The 23062-nt window shown below is 45.9% G+C and overlaps 1 protein-coding gene across 7 annotated transcripts in view; it reads left to right on the top strand.

The window, feature by feature from the left end:
• The window catches only part of AFAP1 (actin filament associated protein 1), a 141477-nt gene that overhangs the window by 14876 nt on the left and 103539 nt on the right, over positions 1-23062 (top strand). For 5 of the 7 annotated variants that reach the window (XM_041752319.1, XM_041752317.1, XM_041752321.1 and 2 more), the window contains exon 2: positions 15102-15150. The exons of the other annotated variants lie outside the window; for them this stretch is intronic. The gene's annotated coding sequence lies outside the window, so the exon portion shown is untranslated. The remainder of the gene's footprint in view (positions 1-15101; positions 15151-23062) is intronic. 7 annotated transcript variants of the gene reach the window in all.

Here is a 23062-nt window from a genome sequence, read left to right as displayed (position 1 = left end):
CTCTCTTACTCTCACCAACCTTACACTCCAGCTGGTTGTGTAAGCCCGTTTTTGAAGCCCAGTGTCAGAGCTACTCATGCAGTGTATGCTCTTCCATTCTTCATCTGTGCACTGCTACCTCTTCTGACCTTTCCTGTCCTTTGAGGTGGGAAATACTCCCTTTCCACAAACCCTTCTCTGACACCCTGATTAAAACTATGCTGTCATCCTTAGACTCTGGTAGTGCCTGACGTCTTGTTCCTTATTTAATTAACACGATCCTGTGAGTTAGCTCTTATTATTATTACCTTATTTTTTTAATAGGGTAGAAATACTTGCTTTAGTTGTGTATTTTGACTATGTGACATAAGCAGTGGAGTGACATTCACAGGGCCCTGAAGAGTGAGCCCCACTCTGGTCCCTGGTCTATCTTCTGGAACTATGTGACCAGCTACTTTTGTGTCCCTGAGGGTTCTCTGAGCACAGTCAAGCCCCGATGGATAATTGTAGCTGTAGGTGCAGTATGAACACTATTTCCTGCCAGTTCCCTATTATTCTATGTGTAGGTTGTCCTTAGTCTTTTGGGATAAGAAGCAGTGCTGTGTTGTATGTAACTCCTACACAAGTGCATAAGTGTGCTCATGAGATGGTTCTTAAAATGGGGCTAATGGGTCAAAGGCTTGTGCACACCTGAAATTCTGACTGGGTGATGCCGGATTCCGGTTATTCTATACTCCCCCGGTTGGTGTTTAAGGGTGCCCACTTCCCCTACCCTTGACAGTACAGTACATCCTCACATGGTTTGTTCTTTGCCAGTCTTATAGCTAGGTTAGAAGAAAAATTGTGCCTATTTTCAAGAGTAGGGGACTGAAATGAAGAGAGGTTAGGTAATTTGCTTGGTCTCATAGATATGGGTAAGCCATAACCTGAATTTAGCCTTCTGAATTTCAAAATTTGATTTCTTTGGAGGCAAGCTGGCAGAAAATATACAATCACCTTTGACAAGTTAATAATTATGTACTGTTTACTCCTTCTCCTGGATTATAGGCCACGCATGTATGTGTGCATATGTACGTGCATGTATGTGTATACAGAGGGAATTTTCAGAGTAAGAGAATTTTTTATTGAGTCTAGGATAGTTCTCAAAGGCAATGCAGATGATAAAATAGCATAGGTTTTTCTGCTTTTAAATGTTAAAACATATCTAAATTGTCCTGACCTCTTAGGGCACCTGGGTGGCTCAGTTGGTTAAGTGTCTGCCTTTGGCTCAGGTTATAATCTCCGGGTCCTGGGATCGAGCCCCACATGAGGCAACTCTCTGCTCAGCGAGGAGTCTGCTTCTCCCTCTCCCTCTGCCCCTCACCCACCTCATGCTTTCTCTCTCTCTCTCAAATAAATAAAGTCTTAAAAAAATAAATTGTCTTGACTTTTCAAACCTTTTGATACAGATTGATTCTAAGGGCAAAGTCTAGGCCATTTGTCTTTTAGAGATTCCAGCTTCTTGGTAGGAGAAAGGGAACCTTGCTAGGAATTCTTTCAATTTGTAGCAGCTGTCTGTGTTCAGTAGATTATATTTTCCATGTGACTTACAAGATTGTTTTGGGAAGCAAGTGCAGTTTAGCAATTACATTTGCTCCCTTGATGATTAAATTCTTTCCTTTCCTTTATCCAGTGTAGTGACAGCATAAAATCTGCCTATAAATCCCCTGCATTTTGCTATTATCCAGAGAAGGATGACCTGCCCCCCAAATATGGACCATTGCATACCACACTATGAATTTAGTCCAAAAAAGATTGTGCATAACAATTTTGACATTGTCAAACTTCCCAGTACATTAAACTGAGCAATATAATTGATATGTGAATTAACTATATATATATATATGTATAAATGTATACTTATTTATTTTTGTGGTAAGAATCAAATAATACTGTTTAGAATGGCCTTTCTGACAAATTTCCAGATAACCCCCCCGTTCTAAAAGTATGGAAATTTTAGATCTATACTTAAAGTGTGTACACACTTATCTGATAGCTCTGTGTTCTTAATGATCATGTTTCCAGTGTTGTGGATCTGTCTTGAATTTGCTCATTAGACTTAATATTTCTACTCAGGCAGATTGTTTTGTTTTGCTTTTTGTTTGTTTTGGTCTCTGAGCTAATAATCTGTGTGAATTCCCTTCCCTGTCAGCTACATTCTCTTTCTGATGGTTCATCTTAGTATGTCATGGGGTTTATTGTTTTTCCAACAATGGGCATTCAGGACTCTGGGCTGAGCAGTCCCAGAGAAATCGTGCTTGTCTTCTATAGCAGTGAGTACTTTCAAGGCAAGCAAAACACATGAATAATTTTTATGGGACTGTACACCAGCACTCTTCTGGGAGTCAGGAGACCTGGCTCTGCCCTGCTTCAAGTAATAACTCGCAGAGTTACCAAACACATGTCATGTTCATTCCCTGATCCACGTCTTTGTGAGTAGAATGGTGATGATATGTATTCTAAGGTGGCTTCTAGCATAATTATTCACTGTTCCATTGTCTGTACTGTGCCAAGTGTGGTGGGGGTGACAAAGAGAAGGGTTTGTGGCCATAAGGGATTGCAATCCAATCTCAGACATAAAGGGGCAAGCTATCAGTGCTGGGCAGGTGTACACACTGGAAGAGTTAGGAAGCGTGGTTCCAAGTCCCTCAGCATGGTTGATGTGACCTAAACCTCCCAGCTGCTCTGAGGAAGACGCATGCAAAAGTCATGAAGTTGCTTAGAAAAATCTCAGTCTCCAAGTTTTGGATAATCCCACAAGAGAGAAGGTGGAGGGACAGTGTTCTGTGTCTGCCGGAGTGTGGGCCATGGTGCACACATGTACGCCAAGCCTGGACTTGACACTCCGGTTCATCTTCTTTTTACCCTCCTGATGCAGCTTGCTTCTCTGGAAAAGTGGCAGTATTCCTCTGAAAAGCTTTGCAGAAAGAATAGATGCTCACTGAAAATAATTCTGATATACAGAGACATCCTCACGGACTCTTTTACCTAGCCCGTGGAGTGCTAGGTAATTGTAGTGATGGTAACTGACCTCTACTGAGCAAAATTTGCCATGTGCCTGGTCCTGTGTGTTAAGCTCGTTTCACGAATTGGGTTCCATGATTTTTCACAACTTTATGAGTGAGTGTGATTATTGTTAGCATTTATCATTTTACAAATGAGAAAGCTGTAGTAGAGAGAAGCCTCCTGCTCCAGCTCACACAATTATTTCCAAGAGAGATGACACATTTGAAAAGATTCCTGGTAAGTTGCAGTGATGGATGTCTACTCATTCCAGGAAATGTTTATGGACTATGTTCTCTGTGTGGTACTGGCCTGCTAGTGCAGGAGGGACAGGCCCTGTTGGGGCCAAGGGGCACAGAGAGGGGGTGGCTGGGTTGCCCTTGGGACAGCCACTTTCTCTACATTCAGTCCAGTTCTTGTACATTTGTCAGAGATTCAGTTTTAGTTTTTATGATGGCTCACCTGACATTGAGTGGCCCTTGTTTCAAACCACCTGAGTCAAGGTCAATGCTAGCACCCCTCTAGTTGGTGAGCTGTCACCCCACCCTATGGGAAGGGGAGTCACCCGAGACTAGATTATTTGCCTACCAGCAGCTGAGTGAGTTTGGTGCTAGATGTGGTGGATTAGACTCTCCTGCTCTTTCCCAGTTTGGCTGAAGGGCTGTGGGGGTTAGAGTAGTAGGGCTGTGGAGTGTGTTGGTTTATCCACATGGTATGTCTGCAGTGAGGATGCTCTATGAAATGTGGAAAGAGCACAGAGGGCAGGGGACGGGTGCCAGAGGTCACCGTGACTGGATTGTAAATGTGTCTGTGACAGCAGCATCAGACTTGTGGGGCCACAGTGCTGGGTTTCTGCTATATGCTTTCTCTGCTCTTTTGGCAAGTTTAATTTGGGTGTCTCCTGTACAGAAAGCATGACATCAGCTTTTGCCACCAAGTATTTATAGCAGTCGGTACCTCCTATGTGGGTCACTTTCTGTGCCGTGGTTTACTTAAGGAGGTTGTAGCTCTCTTACCCCAAGCACAACACCAGCTCATCTCAAGGTATTGGTGATTTCTGAACACCTGGGGAGAGGCGGTTCTGAGTAGAGGAGGTGCCACCCCAGCTGCTGGGGTCTTATCGCCTGGGAGGGAGGACATGGGTAATGAGTGCTATCCAGGCATCTCTCCCTCCTTGGCCTCCCTCTCTTCCTTCTCCTTCCCTGCTGTGTTTTGTTTTAAAGATTTCTTGTTAACAATGGAGCAAGTCTTTTTGTTTCTTTCTTTTGCTGTTCTTTGCTGATTGCATGTGGGGTGAGTCTGGGAAAGTGAAAAAGAGTCTTTCCTTCCCTTGGATCATGAGGACTGCCCCTCTGCCGGGCACTGTGAGGCAGCTTGGCACATATTCACTTTCTGGTTAACTGGCTGGGAGAGGTGGTGTTTATCCCCCAATAATGATGAGGGCGGTCAGCTCCAAGTTTTTGAGGGAGCCTCCTAAAGTCACATAGCTGGAAAGTGGCGAAGCAGAACCAAACACAGATTATCTGAGTCAGACAGACATCCCGATTCCGTGGGCTCTTAACTCCTGGAAGTCAAAAAGCTGAACTTGGGTTGGAATGGCCCTGAGGTGGCTGCCTTTTCACATCTTTGTTACTGACCCAAGACATCAGTTTGAACTGAACTATCCTGCCTTCCATGAATATGAAGTATTTTGGATATTTAATGTCTAAATTTCAGCCCTAACATTTTACAGTAAAGAGAAGTACACTTCAGGTTTGCTTTAGCACACACGTTTACTATCCAGCCACAGGGCTCTACAGTGATGCCCTTTCTTCCCCCAGTAAATGGGAAATGAAATCCTACTCAGGAGACACATGTGCTAATTGTTTTTATTATATGTTTCAGCTTATTGTTCAGGCTTTATTTGTGATATTCATGACAACAATATCTCATATCATAGGCAGAGATCAGAATTTTAAGATAAGAATCCTCAGAGCTATGTTTTTTTCAAACTTTCAAACTTAACATTTTATATTGCCCGGTATATAATTGGAATTAAAGTTTCACAAAACAAGGCTTGCCTCTGATAGGGGTGATGTACTGGCATGCTTCTCTCCCCATTACAAAGTAGAGCTGGTTGCCTGAGCATCTGGACATCTATGGGCAGCAAAATGACCCTGCCCTAAATCTCACCATAAACAAAAATCAACTCAAAATGGATCATGGACTTAAATGTAAGATGTAAGACTAGAAGGCTTTGAGAAGAAAAGCACAGAAACCTTTGAGATGTAGGGCTTGGCAAAGAGCCCTTACTCATACTGCACACTGCTGCATGCTCTGCCGAAGGGAGAGCTGGGTTGTTTGGCTTCAGCAGCATCAATACCTTCCGCTTTCCTAAAGATGAGCTACAGACCAGGAGGAGATATTTCAAACCACGTGTGTGATAAAGGACCCATATCTAGAATGTGTAAAAACTCTCAAAAGCAGTCAAACAGTGCAATTAGGAAACAGGTAAAGGACACAGAAGGACGGTTCATCGTATACAACAAGCAGGTGACCATTGAGCATAGGCAGTCGTTCAGCCTCACTGGCCATTAGGGAAATGGGAATCCAACCCCAGTGAGGTGTCACTGCACACCTATGAGATGGCCAAAGTAAGAAACAGCGACCCGGCCAAGCACTGGTGAGGATGCAGAGAAGCCGGACCCCTCCTACACGGCTGCTGGGAGGATGAGATGGTACCGCCACTCTGGAAGACCCTTGGGCAGTTTCTCAAAAAACTAAACACACAACCATCAAGTGCACTCCTGGGTGTTTTGTCTCAGAGGAATGCAGACTTGTATCCACACGGAACCCTGCCCGCGAGCACCCACCGCAGCTTTATTGCAGAAATGCTGGGAACCGGGAACACCCGGATGTCCTCAGAGGGGTGTCTGCTTGGACAGTGGTGCAGCCACAGCTTGGGACACTACTCCCCTGTGAAAAGGAGCAGATTCCTGTCACGAGCCATGACCTGGGTGAGTCTCCGGAGAATTAAACTGAATGAGAAAAAAGCAACCCCAGTGACTCTGTGCTGTCGAGCTCCATTTATAGGACATTCGTGAGATGAAAAAATTACAGAAATGGTGACCAGAGTAGAGTCAGGGCATAGCAAGCAGGGAGGAGGCGGGAGGGAGGTGGATGTGACTGTAAAGGGGCCACAGGAGGGGTCCCCGTGTGGCCGAATGTTCTGTATCCTGCCTGCGTCAGTGTGAGGATCCTGGTGTGACATCACCCTGCGGTTTTGCAGGACGTTACCCCTGGGAGAGATTGAGTAAAGAGTACATGAAGTCCTTCCACATTCCTTCTTACAACTACATGTAAATCTATAGTTATTTCAAAATAAAAAGTTTAATTATCAAAAAGATGCTGATTGTGAAGCATTTGGTTGATTTCATTATCCATTGGAAAACTCTTCTAACAGAATTTAAATGTGCACCTTTTTTGCTCTTTAAGAATATATTCATCTTCTTGTAAAAAATGTTATATGTACATTGTAAAGGAATCAAATGATGCAGGAAAATACACAGATGAATGTTTTTTAAAAAATCATCCAAAACTCACCCTTCGAAAATTGCTGTAAAGGGTAAATTTTTAAAATATGGTAGGATTTCCTTCACCACACATTAATCTATCCTTTCCTTCTGAAGACTATTATGGCCGTGCTTGTCCTCATTTTGGCTTCAGGAATCCAAGGAGATTCCTGAAGAATCTTGGAGAACTTGGTTGTATTGATCAGGGTCCGTACCGAGTTAGTGTCCAAAAGCAGAACCAGCCAGGCATTGATACTAGTACCTTGCCTGGGGCCTGCCCTGTCTCTGTCCTCTCCCTCCCTCTCCCTTGGGAACAAATTCCCCAGAGTGGTTGTTGGGCCACACACCAGTGTCATTCAGGAAACTTGTTGGAAATGCAGATTGTCACGTCCCCACCTCTGGAATCAGAATGTTTTCTTTGGTAAGCCCTCTGCATGATTCTTACAGTGCCCTGGATGGTGGAAGGTGCCGTGCCATCACGGTGATGTGTGAGCCTTGGGCAGGGTACCTTGAAAACCAGGGAATACAAGCGCACAGTCAGCCACTGCTTCTGTGGCTCCCTCACAGTCCTTGTGTCTGTCCTGACACAGCAGGATTGCCTGGTCATTTGCATCACATGCCTCCCCCATTCTCTTTGAGCTCTGGGTCATGTCAGGGTCTGACATAGCATCTAGCACATTCTGGCATGGGTAGGTAAACGAGTCCGTGAATTGAGCACAGTTGTAGATCACTGCCTGGTTCCTGTCCCTGCCTTCAGGATCCAGGGACTGGCATGAGCCTGTGGTCATTTCTCCTCCACTTTGTCTACTTTCCTTCCTCTTGTTGTCTCTCTCTTTCACGGACAGCCCCTACATGTGTAGCCTGTGCTAGACTCTGGAAATCCAAGATAATTCAGTGTTCCTCATCTTGTGTTGCTCATGTTTCTCAAATTAAACATACACACATTTCTGTTCCAAGCCTGTTTCTCCTGTCTCGTTTTCACTTGGGTAAGGACATCCTACTCACCAGGCCTTTGGACTAGAAGCCCCCTCCTCATCCCCACCACTCTCCATCCACCTGTCTAACTGGACTTTATGCCCATTGCTCTCCAGGGCATGTCTGCTCTGTCTTGGCTCACACTTAGAGCCTGACTTGCAGTTGAGCAGGGACATGAGCCCCCAGAGTTCCCTCTGCCTGGTCAGAGAGTACCTTGTGCATGTCATTCCCCACACTGCCGTTAAAAGACTTCCAAAGCGCAGAGGGCCTGTGTTGTCCTGTGTAACCTTCTCGAGCAAGTGTGTGCTCTCTGTTAGAGGCTTGTCCCCACTTGTCCCCGACATTGTGAGGGCCTTGGAGGACAGACCTACTTTCTCCCTTGGGAACAAATTCCCAAATTCCTGGCCCTTCTGAGACCAGGTGAGGGTCCCTGGAGGCACCATATGGGATGTTGGCAATAGGATCCGTTCTGGAATCATGAGGCCTTGTGCCCCGGGTCTAACACTAACTGAGCATCCTTGGGAAAGTCACTGAGTTTCTGTGAGTTTTGGTGTCACCGTGTAAACAATGAGGATAATGAAATGCACTCAACGTATGACACAAAGCTGTTGAGTGACACAGATGTGGTGCATGGTGGAGATGCTTTGCCATCCATAAAGCATCACAGACATGACAAATGGCACTGTGAGCAGCACTTTGGAAATAATTGTATAAAACTCTTCAAAACACATCTGTGGTTCTGGCTGGTGACACCAGTAAGCACCTGTGTTTTATATCCTAAATCATGGGGGGGGGGGGCATGTTCTGTTTTATTGCTGAGTTAGAGATGCCCAGGGATGCCCCCCACACATTGACCTAGAGAGAGGAAGCTCTTTCTTGCCTATATTTGGTGGCATGGCCTGAGTGCTTTAGGGCCAGGAATGCACAATGAGATATGGAGAAGAAAGCTGTCCTCACTGCTAACTAGCCAGTCTGCACTCCTGTGGGAGGAACAGGGGAGTCACTCCATGGTAACTTGCCAAAGCCCATCCTAACCCATCCGTCTGCAGAAGTGACCAGCAGGACAAGCACAAGATCTACTAGAGACAGATGGACCACATTAGCCCTGTACATTTTGTAGCCTTCGTGGCCTCAGAACAGCCTGTGACAGCTGCTAGGACAGGACAGCCATCTGGGAGCTCTGGATCAGCCAAGGGTGGGAAGTGCCCCAAGGCGGAAGGGCCACTCTGGGTGCTGCAGTCTGGGAGCGATCACTGAGCGGGGGTAGGGCCCCCTGTGCTGTAGTCCGCTTCATCTGTGACGTGGTGGCTGACAGCAAACAGGTTGGTGATGATCAGACATGATAGGTGTGGTACTTGAGGGGGTGCAGCAAAAGGATGCTGGAAATTGGTGGGGTGAGTAGCATAGAAGCTGCCTCAGGTATCTGTGGAATGAACAAGTGAGTGGGTGGGTTCGGAAGCCATCATCCATGGCATTCCTGATTGTGTCCTCTTGGTTGTTGCATATCTGTTCTGTGGCCGGTCCACCCGGTCAGATGGTCGCTGCACTCTCTGCTTCTACTTTTGATTCTAAGGAATGGGGAAAGGTACTTCAGTTTCTTGATGGCAGATATTCCTTTTATCACTGTGAGAACCTGGAGCTTGCAGTAATACCTGCATTTTGGCTTTACCTCTCTTTCATCCACTGGTAGCCAGACTGGGGCCAGCGAGGAGAAGGGACTTCCCTGACGTGACATCACTCATCATCTACAGTGGGGCCATGACTGGGATCCCCAGCCCCTCGACTCCAGGCTGAGCTCTGCTTTTCTGTTTCCATTCTTGATAAAATGGTTAATCTACCTTGTAGCTGAGCCTTCCTTCTAGGGGAGGGTGCATGTGGAATGTGGCAAATGGCCAAGACCTGAATTTCTCATTTCTGCAGACTTCTCGTGGCTCAGAGTTAATGCTCTGGCTCTTGCCAGGGATGATAAAGGAAGCTGTTTGTATGTAAACTTATACAAGAGCACTGTTTCACTGGGAGTTTATTTGATTTGGACTGGAATAAATCTCTGAAATTAGTTTCTTTATCCTAAAAGCAGAGAAAACTGTAAACACTTTTTGGGGGGGAGAAGGTGGTGACTCCTCTTACTCAACCTGAACCCCAGTGAGTGTTTGGGGAACTGAGCCGAGGTGCACCCAGGGCCAGGTGGGAGTCTCTGGGAAAAGCATGCATGCTCACTCCACACCAGTTGAAATAGGATCTTCGGGAATGGAGCCTGGGTGTCTGTAGGTTTGAGAAGCTGCCCAGGGGACTCTGATGGATGGTGGAGGTTGAGAACCCATGTCCAAGGTGAATGAGAATTCCAGGCAACACAAGGGCCTCCTGCTTTCATCAGTATGGAATGGCTTTGGGTGCTGTGGGGCGAGTAAAGAATATTGTGCAGATAATGCCTCATCCCACGAATGTCTACCAGTCATTCACTCTATTCCAGTGTCTATCCACTCTACTTTTTCTTCTCGTAATAATTTGACAGTTAGTTGTGCAGAACTATAGCAAATCTTGATTAGCACAAAATGATCGTAGGTGTGAATTGTTGGTATTTATTGTAGTCCATTATACCAGCTCTGTTCTGGACAGTTTATAAATACTTTGTCTTCATGCAGGGCCTGCAGAGGCAAGCTGCCTGGGTTTTTCCAACTGTGTAATTTGGGGCAAGTTTTAAAACTTGTGTAGACCTCATTTTCTTCAACTGTAAAAGGGGATGATAGGAGCCATTGTCATCTCCTCCCAGCGTCATTCTGAGGATTAAATACAAACATGTCTTTAAAGCATGTAGCTTGATGCCTGTTCCTAGCACATGGTAAGTGCCCAGTAATTTTCATAATTCTCTTAATGGAAATACTCAGAGTGAATAAATTTGCCAAAGATAATTCATCCTTAGCCTTTGAAGCAAAGATTTCTTCGGTTTTAACTGGTAGGGTTAATATACCACTTAAATATCAGCCTACAGAGTACCTTGAGTTTCAAAAGAGTGTAGCCAGGGGATTTCCTAATTGGAACATTGCCCCTAAAAAGCCTGTTTCAATCTGTATTCCAGCACAATCCTGGAGCTTTGTTTGTTTTTTGGTTTCTTCTCCTGAACCCTGCTCTGCAGTGACATCTGGCACGCAGGGGGCCATCGCATTATAGCTTCGTTAGTCGCCGAGGGGATGCGATCGCATGCTGCAGGAAGCATGTGTTATCTGTATGCCAGCTGGACAAAGCGAGTTCTTCGCTCGGTGGCCAGTGCTTATTCTTCTCAGCTCTCCCACCAAACCTTGTCTGGTTTTCTTCTGTTTCCCGTTCGATTCTGAGCCCTATCTGAACTCTGGTTCCTGGCACTGCATTTGGCAATGTCCAGCACACATGAGGTGCTCACTAAATACTTAGCAAATGAAATCTAGGGGAACACAGCATAAATCCACAAGTTAAGGTTTAAGCTGTGTGGTACTATCTCCACATCAACAAAACTTAATAGATCTTACTTTTGTTAATGCAAGTTAAAAGTGTTTGAGTAGGTAACTTAGTTCATCAATCACTTATTGGGTATCTTACAGGCTGGGCACTGGGGATAGAAAGGTGATTATAGATCCCTGCGCTCACGGACATGCTGTCTAGGGCAGTGGGTGGACACCTGGCTGCAGGATAAATAGGGTATTATGATGAAGAGGTACACTGTGTGCACTTGGACCACGCAGTTGGTGCTTTATGAACACAGACAGCAAGTCGAAACATAGCCGAAATTTCTCTACATATTCATGCTCATACAGTTGGCAAGAAGTGCCTGTCTTTAAATAGGTGCTAGGTCAGCTCTTGAATGGCTTTAGTATGGATGGAATGGCTTTGCCTGGGCCCTGCTTTATCTTCCTTCATTAGGAAGAAGAAGATCCAGAGCAGCATTGCTGTAGGAGTTCTGGGCCCGAGGTCAGGTGAGTGGGTATTGGCTTTGGCTCTCCTGCTCTGCTATTTTCTGGGTGTTAGGTTGCTGTGCTGTGGCAGGAGGGTCCGATTAGATGTTGCTTATGGCCTCTTTTAGTTCTGACTTCAAGACTCATCATCCCAACCCATCTTCCTTGGGAGTACAGAAAGAACATGGCGGCTGGGGAGTTGTTTGTCTACATTTACTGGGACTTTGCAGCCTGATTTTGGGGACTACCCTGGGAGATGTGTTGGTGGTGTGGCTGGTGCTCCTCTGGGAGGGGCACGCAGGTGTATTACTTTTCTGTGGTCTTAGTGAAAGCCAAGGGGCAGTCAAAGCATCAATGGAGTCAGCTGGAAAGAGGCAGAAAATAAGTGCTACAGGCAATAGTGAACATATTTGAAGCAGATTTCGCTGAATCCTTTCTGTGAATATGTTTTTCGGGGTTCTAGCTTCATGTGATTTCTACTGTTTAGGCCCATCATCATGTAACATTTGAATGCCCTTTGGCTTCTGAGGTGGAAATATACAGTGTAGCAGGGGACAGCCCTGGATTGCTTAGCTGTGAGGAGGCTTTGGATGACCTCAGGCATATCCGAGAAAGATAAAATGTAGTCTTGTAGGTCGGTTTGGTTCTCTGTTTCAGAAAGCTTCCTGACCCTTCGGAGGAGTGACACCACTCAAGTCCTGAGCTGCCTGAGGCCCTCCAAGCTCTGGACTCTGGCCCAGCTAGATTGCCTGCACTCACAATGCTCTTGGTCAGGCGAAGGTGGGCGGAACATGGGTTGTAAAGCTCAGTTCTACGTGCAGATTACTTAACGAATGGTGATAATGACTCCTTACATTGGTATTTTGCTTCTTGGTTCAGCAAGACCCTTAAAATCCATTATCTCATTTTATCCTCTCAGCATTTCTGCGAAGAAGGCAGGTGGGTTTTCACATCTCTTGTTTTTCTGGTGATTTTACTGGGGCTCACAGAAGATCAGGGACTTAACCAAGTACCAGGTACAGTATGGTGACTGTCATTGATCATGCTGTTTTGCCTATTTGAGAGCTGCCAAGAGAGTAGATCTTAAAAGTTCTCATCACAAGAAAAGGAAATCTTGTGACTGTGTGCAGTGAGGGTGTTAACTAGATTTATCGTGATGATCACTGGCAACATATACAAATCTCAGTCATCATGTTGTACACCTGAAACTCACATGATGTGATATGCCAGTTATACCTCAATAAAAAAGAAAGAAGAGGCTCAACCAAGGTTATGGGCCGAGTTGGGGGCCCTGGTGGCCCTGTGTCTTCCTCACTGTTGTACCAGGGCTCTGTGCTCTGGGTAGGACAGTGTTCCGTTTAGCATCGTAGTAACCCCCCACCCATTTGGGGAGAAGTTCTTTGTGTGTGTCTGTTCAATTTGGAGGCTTCAGATTTCCTGCCCTCTGTTCCTTCCTCCAGATGCGCGGGCATCCCTGAAGCCCTGGGGTCGACCCTGTGCTTGGGTCCCTTCCCCACCTCCAAGTGGTATGTGTGTTCACCCCTGTGAAAGAGCTCTCCCACTCTAGGGACCTCCCTTGGCGCCTGCCCACCACACTTTGAGCTCGACTTAATGTTCAGATCCGATTGCTTCCATATAGAAATGGGATGTGCTGTGTGTGCTTTTCTTTCTTTTTCTCTTTTCTCTTTCTTTTTCTCTTTCTTTCTTTCTTTCTTTCTTTCTTCTTTCTTTCTTTCTCTCTTTCTTTCTTTCTTTCCCCCTCCCCTCCCCTCCCCTCCCTTCCTTCCTTCCTTCCTTCCTTCCTTCCTTCCTTCCTTTTTTCATAATTCAAGCTAAAGCCAAAGCTGAAATAGGTGATAGCAATCAGTAAGCTGCTTTAAGGTTGTGATTGGGCGGCCTTCCCTTCCCCCAGGGTGAGCTCCTCGAGGGTCTTGCTGTGCCACGTCTGTCTGTGTTGTCACCGCAGTGGCTGGTTTGGTGTCTGGGCTGTGGTAAGGGTTGCCTAAATTCAAGTAAGGCCAACAGAGGTATTCCATCTGGAAAATGACAAGCAAGCTAAAGGAATTTTTGCTTACGATGTTTGCGAAAGAATATTTTAGAAAATTGACCTGTTTCTCAGTTGGAGTTTAATTTAGGCTCAGAAAGCAGCTGTATGCCCAGAGGGCTTTGGGGTTTCACTATGTGACAGATGAAGTTAATTGTTGTTGTATGAATATATTACCCTGCTGTGGCTTTAGTGGACCTTTCTCCCAAATGGAATAGATTTTTCTGTGAAAGTCATACTTCCTTTTTGAGAAGCGTAACAGTAATTTTGTGGAATGATCTCCTGTTCCTTTAACCCCAGAGTACCAGCTGAGAAGAAAACACTGCTTTCGGCTTGGGGAACACAGTTTGGTTTCTGCTTCTGCAGCTGAAGGGCAGCGAAGCATTCTCAAAGACAGAGAACAAGATGCATGTCTGCATCATGGAAATTCTCGCATGCTATTTCAGGTCTCTGTGTTAGGATTTCTGTAAAGTTTTAGGAGCTGAGTGGGTGCATGCACGTTATGGTGTGTGTGGAAGGAGGAAAGTGGTGTTCACAAGCTGACACTGTTTCAGTCTCTTCTCTCCCCACTGACCGGCTCTCGGACTGTGGACAGTTCACACAGGGTCGCTGGATGACCTTCCTCCTCTGTTACACTTCTTCTGAAGGGTTTTTCAAGAATCAGTGAAGTCATACATGTGAAAGTGCTTTGTGCTTTTAAATTTGGGAAAACTTTAAGCCTATATGTGTTTTTGGAAACATACATAATTATTTCTGAAATTTGCTTATTTACTGGGCATTTTGCACTATTTTAATACTGCCAGGATGTAGCATCTAAAGCCTTAATTTCTTGGGAATGCCCCTGGAATAAAGTTCATTAGACTTGTTGAGGAGGAGATAGGAGTATTTGGTCAGGGAAAATTTTACTCATCTCGCCATGTACAGCTTAGAGTTTCATTTACATCTCAAGGCCCCTAAAACTTATATATTTATATTTATCTTGCAAAAATTATCTCCACAGTTATCCTCTGTGACTAGGCATAGTCCTGAGAACATCACAGACATGAACTCCCTAAAGTCTCATTACAGTGAAAGGAGGATTGTAATCCTACTGTTTGAATCCTTATCTTACAGATAAGGAAACTGAGACATGAGGAAACTGAAGCAACTTGCTTGAGGTCACAGAGCTCTCAGGTGGTAGTTCTGGAGTTGCAACCCAAGCCCCAGTCCCAGAGTCTTTTTCTGAGCCTTCGCTAAAAGGCTGCCTCCTGTCACCCCCACAGCTTACTCACGATTTGTTTTTCAAGTGATCTGTGGGCCCTCTGAGCTCTATCTGGCTATGTCCGTTCTATTTACTGCTGTATTCCCTGGGCCTGACGTAAGGGCCAGCACATAGGCATTTGTGGAATGGTTATGTGAGGCGCTTCTGATACTAATGTCTTATCATTGAAATTCTCCTACATCTGTTTTCTTAGGATTGCAAGGCAGGCAGTGTTTCCCTCCCCTTTTACACCTAAGGAAATATAACCATGAGAATGATATTGTAGAGTCATGGATTGAGTTCTGGGTTGCATATTTCCATACATGTTTGTTTTTAACTTTCAGATTCTTCTGAAATTCTTTCTGTGGTGAGTGTCATCAGAAGGAAGCACAGGTAAGGAGATTTCATGATCTTCAAACTCAATGGCATTAAAAGAAATGAAACTGTCTTGACAAGAGCCATGGTGCTGTCTGCTGGGGGTGCTTGGAATATAGAGATCTTTGCATTAAGAACAAAATAGTGCCTGCTCATAGCCGTGTTAGGGATGAAATCTGACTCTCCAGCTTGTTTGGTCAAGAATAAAGCTGGAAATCTTGAGGACGCCGGTGGAGTTTCATCCCCACTCTTCACCAAGGACCGCGCATCCCCCCGGTGGCTCTCCCGTGCTGCTCTCTCCCTGGCTGTGTCTTCTTAAGACATTTGTAAATCTCAGAATTCCCCTGTATGTGATCTAAAAATTGATATCATGTAGGCAAAACAAGCAAAACAGCTTTTAAAAGTGTGTAATACACCTCCCTGATTGTAAAGGAAATACATGTTATTGAACATTTGGAAATGAGAGAGGATAAAGAAGAACACAAATCTCATCAGACCTCAGCACCACGACCGTTTCAGCCTTGTGCAGAACAGCATTACCACAGCAGGCCAGAGACTCCCATCCTCTGGGAGGCCTGCTCGTGAGCTTGGCCCGTGGCTGGTATCTGGAACTTCAGTGTTGGGACGGTTCCCACCACCCTGACTGGCAAGAGCAGTTCACTGAGCCTGCGCTGTCTTTGCAGACAGCATGGTTCATGCCCACAGACCCGGTTTCCTCCCTAGCGTCTGGAACCTTGGTACATGTCAGGCAGAGGGGGACCATGTGCCCAGCCCCCAGCAAAATCCCTGACACTGGTCTCTAACGAGCTTCCTGGTGCCAGCGCTTCCCAGGTGCTGTCCTGTGTGACTCTGTGGGAGAGGACCCTGGAGGTTCCTACTTGGAGTCCACTGCACCTTGTGCCTTTCCCCGTTGCTCATTGTGCTTTGTCTCTTCTTGCCGTGATAAATCTAGTTCTGAGTATGCCTGTGTGACGAGTCCTGAGAGTTCTCCTGGCCAGTTGTTGAGGCTCAGTGGGGAATCTTGGAGGCCCTAGACTAAGACCTAGTCCTTTCCTTTTTCTAAAATGAGTATTCTATCTGTTTAAGATCTTTTTTATTCCCTATATATAAATGGACATTTTTGTCACATCATGAATTATACTTTCAGAAACGCAATTTATATGTATCTTAAATTATATCTTAAATATTTATGTAACATTGGATGTTTGAGGTTTACAGTTTATAGTACTACAGTAGGTAACAAAAACCTTGTTTGCAGAACTCAGCGTGCATCTTAGCACAGGTGGTTCTTAGGCTGGTGTGAGAGAGGGTATGTGGTGTGGGTGATCTTGGTAGACATGTCTAGCTCTTCTTCAGAAAGGTGGTTTCCTACTTCTCCCTCTGACTGTGTCTCTGCCCCCACCCTCATAAATAAATAAATAAATAAATAAATACATACATAAATAAATAAATAAAATCTTTAAAAAAAAGAAAAGAACGGTGGTTTGTTTCCGTTTGCATGATCATCAGCCATGCTTGAGAGCAGCTGCCTCACTTAATCCTCACCAATACTAAATATTACCAGTAGTTGAAGCAGTTTGTCAATTGGATAAATAATAGATGATATCATTTTAATTTACTTTTTTGATTATTAGTGAGGTTTATTATTTATTTATTTTTTTTGAGATTTTATTTATTCTTGAGAGACAGAGCAGCAGAGACATAGGCAGAGGGACAAGCAGGCTCCCTGTGGGGAGCCCAGTGTGGTACTTGATCCTAGGACCCTGGGATCATGGCCTGAGCCAAAGGCAGACACTCAACCACCAAGCTTCCCAGGTGCCCTATTAGTGGGGTTTAAATAATTGATTTTTTTCTGACTTGCCTATTCATGTCTTTTGGTTTGAGAGTTTCCCATCTTTTGCCCAGATATTTTGTAACTGTTCTGGGCTGGGATAGTGACTTCCCAGGGAAAAGCCTCATATTCTCACTCTGCTGTAACCACCCCAGGCCTCTGGTGTGTGTGCACTGAAGAAGTGGGCTTTGCTTATGATGGGAAGCATGACTTCTGTTGCCCATTGATGAGGAGCATCCTTAAAAGAGGGCCCTGGTACGTGCACTGGAATAGATATTTGCCATGGGAAGGATGCTGTGAAGTCCTGCAGACGACGAGGATCTATGGGGGAGAGTGGCAGTGAGAGGCCTCTATCTGTTTATCACTCACTGTAGTAGTATGAATAGCTCCACCAGGATGCATCCAAGTATTAATCATGAATTATAAAAAGACTCAGAATGTGAAAACCTTGTAAGCTAAGTACTCCCATGTGATTGCAAAAGTAGCACAAGATGGTAGCAGGGACACAGAGGCACAGAAGAATTCTGTGCTGGGGGTATCCTGGGTGGGGAGCAGAGCAGCTGCAGTAGGCTCTGAGGAGGCAGATGTGGGGGGAAGGTGTCTGTCAGGATCAGTGGTGTGAGGAGAGTAGAGAAACTGAGGAAGCAGTGGGCTGTGATGTAGGTGTGTAGAGCCTCAGCCAGCCTGCATGCTGCTCAGGAGAGGGACTGCCCGTCCCAGCGTCCCCTTTTGGGCTAATGTGGCCAGGCCTCTTACACCCTTTCAGGGCTCAGGCTGCCGTGGGAAGGCAGCTGGCAGCTGGACCATAGTCCCTGCAGCACATCTCTGCTTGAAGAGCAGTCGATCGCGTGGCACATTCGTGTCTGCCATGACTACTGTCAGTTATTTCTGGCTGCTGGCAGAAAATAGGGCTGAACGTGTGCAGCCATACAGTGACGGGGCAGGGAAGGGGAGCTGGCAGCCAGGAGCTGTGTTTCAGAGCCGTATTTGGGTGACAAGCTGACTTCTCACCTTGACTGTTTATTCCGGGTGGTAGGGAAGGTGTGTGCAGTAGCCACACCCCCTCAAGTTGCTCAGGCGATACAGTGGTGACGTATAGTATCTCCCTTGTGTGTGTGGCACACTTATTTCCACACCATGGCAGCAGCTCTGCAGGGCCGTGTGACATGCTGGTAGCACTGGTTGCCCCAGAGGAGAGGTTGGGATTGGTGATTATAGTGGAAGGAGAATTTCACTGTTTTGCATAATCTGAATTTTAATTTTTGCTATTTTATTATTTAGTGCATCTTAAGTATGTTTGTTTTAATAACACTTGTAACAAAAGGAGTATTTACTTTTGTAAATTTGAAAAAAAAAAAAGGCGAAATAATCTGTGACCGTGGACAAGCTCTTTAACCTTTCTGTGCCTTGGTTGGGGAGTGATATGGTGGCGATTTTATAGGGCTGTAATGTAAGATAAAACTCAGAGACTGGCATCTCCTGAGTGCAGAATAAATGCTGTTGTTTTAATGTTTTAGAAGAAAGAATGCTAGCAGGTCATCATGGCTTGTGTCATATACATACCTCTCGGCGGCTGACCTAGTAGAAAGAACCTGAGTTCAGCTCCATGTAAATAGTGTGATGGAAAAACATTATTTTGGGCACCAGGAAACTCTGGTTGTGAAAAGGGCCCTCTCATTAGCACGTGGTCCTGGGCAGCTCCTTGTTCCTCCCGTGTGTGACGGCAGCAGTAGCAGGCTCCTGTTGCAGGGCTGCTGGCAGCCTTTCAGGATGGGCACACGGGGAAGCCACGGGGCTACGAGGAGGGGCAGGTGGATGTGGGGGGCAGAACTCATCCAGAGATTGCGGCATGGTTTGTCCTGCACGGAGAGTAGGGCCCCCTCTGTGCCTTTCCACCTCCAAGGAAGGCAGGCCGCTGGGCAAATCCTCCGTCAGATGGCCCGACAGCCCCGGTGTGCGGTGTGCGCGGGTTGATTTGGCTCATTGTCACAGCAGCGGCAGCTGAAGGGACAGCTTGCCTCGATGTGCATATCTGGGTGTTTGTGCTATTTATAAACAGTTAGAAAAGGCATGGAAGGCTGTTTGTGGCAAGCTGGTGGATCCGGCAAAACACGGACAGTTCCGTTAGCGCGATTTGCACGAGCGAGGGCCCGGAGCATTCACATAAACAAACACATTTTGCCCATATTTAAGAGTCGCTCCTAAACACAGACTTTCAACTGTCAGCCATATGGTTTATCAGCTTTTCCTTGAAATTGCAGGGGTTTGATGGCCAGATATCTGAAATCAGAAACCATCTCAAAATGGCTTTATGCCCCTGCTTTCCTTTTTTTTTCCATTATGAGGAGAGAAGACTCGAGGGAGAATGGTGTCACTGTACAGAGGCTTTTGTCAGTCTGTCCTATGCCCTGTTGACCTGTCACAGCATTAGCATCACCACGGCTCTGGTGGAGATGGTCTTTCTCCTTTTCCGCGGCATGGTTCTGTACAGCATTTTTCACTTCCTAGTGTGTGTTTTGGTTTGTCTGTTTGCACCTACACACATGTGGGCTCCCTGAAGACCTACTTATTGTCTGGAGGTCGCCGCTCTGTCACTAGCGCTGGCACACCGATTAGTATTTGTTGAATGAATGGGTGGGGTGAGACAGCTACTCTTCCCCCTTCTGCCCGGATCATGAAAAATGCTTTTGGAAGAAGCTGCATGGGTAGGGAGCAGGGGACTGTGGGCAGTGGGACCACACGAATTGCTGCCGGATGTCTCATCAGCCCAAATGCTTAACCTGGAAGAAGGTGCTGGTCATGAATGGAAATGTGTAGATTGTCACAGTGTTTCACGCAGGTGAGCGATGCTGCTGTGTGTGTGTGTGTGCGCGCATGCGTGTGTGAACACGCATAGCGTGCAGTGGCACCGTGCCCATGGGCTTTTATTCTGGTGCAGGTGGAATATATAGCCTGAGGCCTGAGAAAACGAGCTGCCCAGGATCACCTGGTTAGAGTGGGACCAGAGCCTTTCAACTGCTCGCCTCACTTCCCTCTTTCCTGCTCACACTGTCTTCCATGAATCTAAATATGCAGGAATGGGGGAGAAAATGTACCCCAGTGCCACAGGCTCAGAGAACAGACCCAGCAGCTGAACTCATCTTTACACATCTTGTACCCCGAGAAAGTGGTGATGTTTTACAATACCTTTAAATTTCACAATACCTTACATTTTCTCGTAAGTTTTATAAAACAAGACAAAGCAGTTTGGGGAACGGTGACTTTAGAAAAAGGGGAAAACTCAAATAGAGAATTGCAATTTTCGTTTTATTCTCCGCCTGGAGTTTAAGCATTGTGGACTCGTATCCATGTTACAGCTTGAGCCATTATGTGGCCAGTCACTATCCATTATTTTAGAACAGCAGATGTAGGCAGCAACTCTACCTTTTAATGGTGGTCTTATTAATTTTAAATTCAAATGATAGGAGCAGCAGATGGTGAAGTGGGGTAAGTATTTAGATGTTTGGTCTTTGACAGCTCTTTACTTCTGTGCGTTACATTGGGACCCGAGACTAGCTGATCCCACAGAGAACTGATTATGATCTGTCTCCTCGCCAGCTGGGCTCTTTTGCATGCTGGGTCCAGAAGGATTGCTCTCTTGCAGGCAGAGAAGATGGATTGCTGATTGTTTTGAAATCATGAAGGGTTATTTGCACCATCCAAAATTCTGAAGCAGAGCTATCAGACTGTCTTCTCTTTGTATTTCAAATCTTTTCAAATCTGAATTTCAGGTGTACATGAGCTAATTAAGGTCTCTTTAATAGGTAATTGAATATATTATTGATTGATGTGCAGGAGAGCTCTGTTCCACGGCATAGTCCCTGGCACTTTGCACGAGGATGTGAGCCTTAGAACATAACCTGGATTTCCTGAGCGATCATCTAAATGTGAATTATTTCTAAATGATTATTATTTTCTAAATGATTTTCTACATGAGTGACACTGAGCACCAGAGAGTATGTTTATTAAAGAGATACCCTTTTGTTTTGTCTGAATTCAGATTTTACATTTTTAAACATCAGTGTTTAGAAATGCAGCAACAGGGGCACTTGAGTGGCTTGGTTGTTTAAGGACTTACTTTTGGCCCAGGTCTTGATCCTGGGGTCCTGGGATTGAGCCCTGCATTGGGCTCCCTGCTGGGCAGAGAGCCTGTCTCTCCTGCTACTCTCCTTGCTTGCTCTCTCTCTGTCAAATAAATAACATGTTAAAAAAAAAAAGGAAAAAAAAAAAAAAGAAATGCAGCAACAGAACTGGCCTAGCCCCTCTCTCCTCACTTTATAAAATCTAAAGATGCTTGCAGGGAGAGTGTGCTCCCTGACTTTCTCTTCCTAGGCTGCACACCTGTCCTCCTGCTCACCTTCCCTCTCTGTGTCCTCTCCTCTGGGCTGTCCACAAAGGGCATCGTCCCAGTGTGGCTCTCCTGAGGGAGAGTGGCCAGAAGAGAGGGGCCGCTGCCTGCTGTCCTGTGGGCAGTTAACCTTTCCAGGGCTGTGGTGTGGTCATTGGGTGGCACCAAAATCATGTGGCCCTGCAAAACTAGAGGTCAAAGTGATGGCAGGACGGATGTCCTCATCAGGATCCTGTATTTTAATCATGGGTGGAAAGCCATGGAAAAATATGTGATTCCATGGAATATTACTCAGCCATTAGAAATGACAAATACCCACCATTTGCTTCGACGTGGATGGAACTGGAGGGTATTATGCTGAGTGCAATAAGTCAATCAGAGAAGGACAAACATTATATGGTCTCATTCATTTGGGGAATATAAAAAATAATGAAAGGGAATAAAGGGGAAAGGAGAGAAAATGAGTGGGAAATATCAGAAAGGGAGACAGAACATGAGAGACTCCTAACTCTGGGAAACGAACAAAGGGTGGTAGAACGGGAGGTGGATGGGGGGGTGGGGGTGACTGGGTGACGGGCACTGAGGGGGCACCTGACGGGATGAGCACTGGGTGTTATTCTGTATGTTAGCAAATTGAACACCAATAAAAAATAAATTAAAAAAACATGTGATTCCTGAAATTTGGAGTCCGAGGGAAGTCAAGGACTCAGTGTGAAGTGATAGCGGAGCAAGGAGGTGAAGGTGTAACAGGCACTCTGTCCATCTCTGTGCCGGGCATAGGCGGACACGGGGCTGCCTCCCATGTGTGACTTATGTGGCCTTGCAATCATGTTTTAGGCCCCACCATGATGTTCTTCCCTTCCGTGGCGATCTTCTTCCTGGTACAGTAGGCCTCAAGCCATGTGTGACACAGAAGGTGCTGTCTATGTGGGGTGGGGTGCTGTGGGGTAGGGAGGCCACAGAACACCTGCACAAGGCCACTGCTTCACTGCAGCTTCACAGCCCAGCCCTTTCTTGACTTACTTCTCTAGCCGGGAGGTCCTGCTTCCTCTGATTCCTGCACTGATTTGTTCCATCCTTCTCTTTTGGTTTCCGTGAATTATAGTGTTGTTGTGCTGTAACAGTGTGCCCAAATCCACACGTGGCAATGAGTAGACGTTTCTGAGGTTTGCACTTGTGCAGCTTTAAAAGTCGTACTTACGGTTTCTTGTCGGTTGCAAGACATGCTTTCAGAAGCAAATTCCATGTGGTGTATGGACCTGTGTTTATTTTTCAAGGCTAGTTTGGTTGGAGCCCACTCAGTGAGTGGGGTGGGTGGGGACAGGGACAGGGCCTCACAGGCAGAGACAGAGTCATTCTCCAAAGGTGCTCTGCCTGCCACCAGCACGCTGTCCAGCTGGTTCACTGTGTGCTGGGTTTCCGGTGTCTGCATGTTGCCAGCCTCACGTGGGTCTCCTTAATGAGTTACTTTAGCACATAATTCAAGGCCATGGAAGTGAGTGGCCATTTGGCTCAGAGATTCACAAGGACAATTTGCAAAGTAACCTGGAATCGGGACATTCTGCACAGGCAGCATGGGAAGCACTCTGGCGTGTGGTGTGTTCTTTACAGCCCTGCCTTGCAGCATTTCTGGAGGATTCAGGGATAACTGAACTCGCCCAGTATGTCATTCTTGTGGACTGTAGGCAATCAGGACTTATTCACTGTTAATT

Source organism: Vulpes lagopus, chromosome 4 (genome assembly GCF_018345385.1).
Source record: "Vulpes lagopus strain Blue_001 chromosome 4, ASM1834538v1, whole genome shotgun sequence".
Classification (NCBI taxonomy): domain Eukaryota; kingdom Metazoa; phylum Chordata; class Mammalia; order Carnivora; family Canidae; genus Vulpes; species Vulpes lagopus.
This window is presented reverse-complemented; position numbering and strand designations above follow the sequence as displayed.